Source organism: Penaeus monodon, chromosome 24 (genome assembly GCF_015228065.2).
Source record: "Penaeus monodon isolate SGIC_2016 chromosome 24, NSTDA_Pmon_1, whole genome shotgun sequence".
In the NCBI taxonomy this organism is placed as follows: domain Eukaryota; kingdom Metazoa; phylum Arthropoda; class Malacostraca; order Decapoda; family Penaeidae; genus Penaeus; species Penaeus monodon.
In genome coordinates this window covers 40072745-40073375 of record NC_051409.1, presented here as the reverse complement: position 1 = coordinate 40073375, position 631 = coordinate 40072745, and positions in this window count along the sequence as shown.

Genomic DNA, 631 nt, shown 5'->3' with positions numbered 1-631 from the left:
TCTTTTCTCCCTCAGTTTATTTTCCAGGAAAATATAATTCTTTCTTTCTTGTTTCTTCTTACCCAATATATATTTTTCTTTTGCTTTTCTATTTGTTTATTCCTATTTTTTCATTCTTCTCTTAGCCTCTTTTTTCCTTTTTCCTGTTCATTTTCATTTCGCTTTCTTCTGCATTTTTCTTTTGTACTTATTCTCTCTTCTTCATTACTTTCTCCTCTCTCCTTCTTCTTCCTTCTGTCTAATCTTTATTTTCTTTTTCTCTTTCTTTACTTTTTTCTCCTTTTTTTCATCTCTTTATTTCGTTTTTTCAGATTTCATTTTTCTTTTCCCCTTCTTCCTGTTGTTTTTTTCTATTCTTTCTTTCTTTTGTCTTTTCTTGTCTTCTTCGCTCCTTTCTTCTTGCTTATTTCCCTTTTCCTATATATTTTTTTTATTCTTTCTTTATTTTTCTTTCCCTCCTCCTCTTCTAATGTAGCTATGTTTCCATTGTCCTTGAATTTATATTTTCCTTCGCTTTTCCTCCTTTTTTCTCTCCTTTGATCAATTGTCGATTTTGTTTTCTTCCTTTCTTATAGATGATTCATATAGAATTATCATAACTTATTATCAAATCTTAATCTTAAAAAAAAAA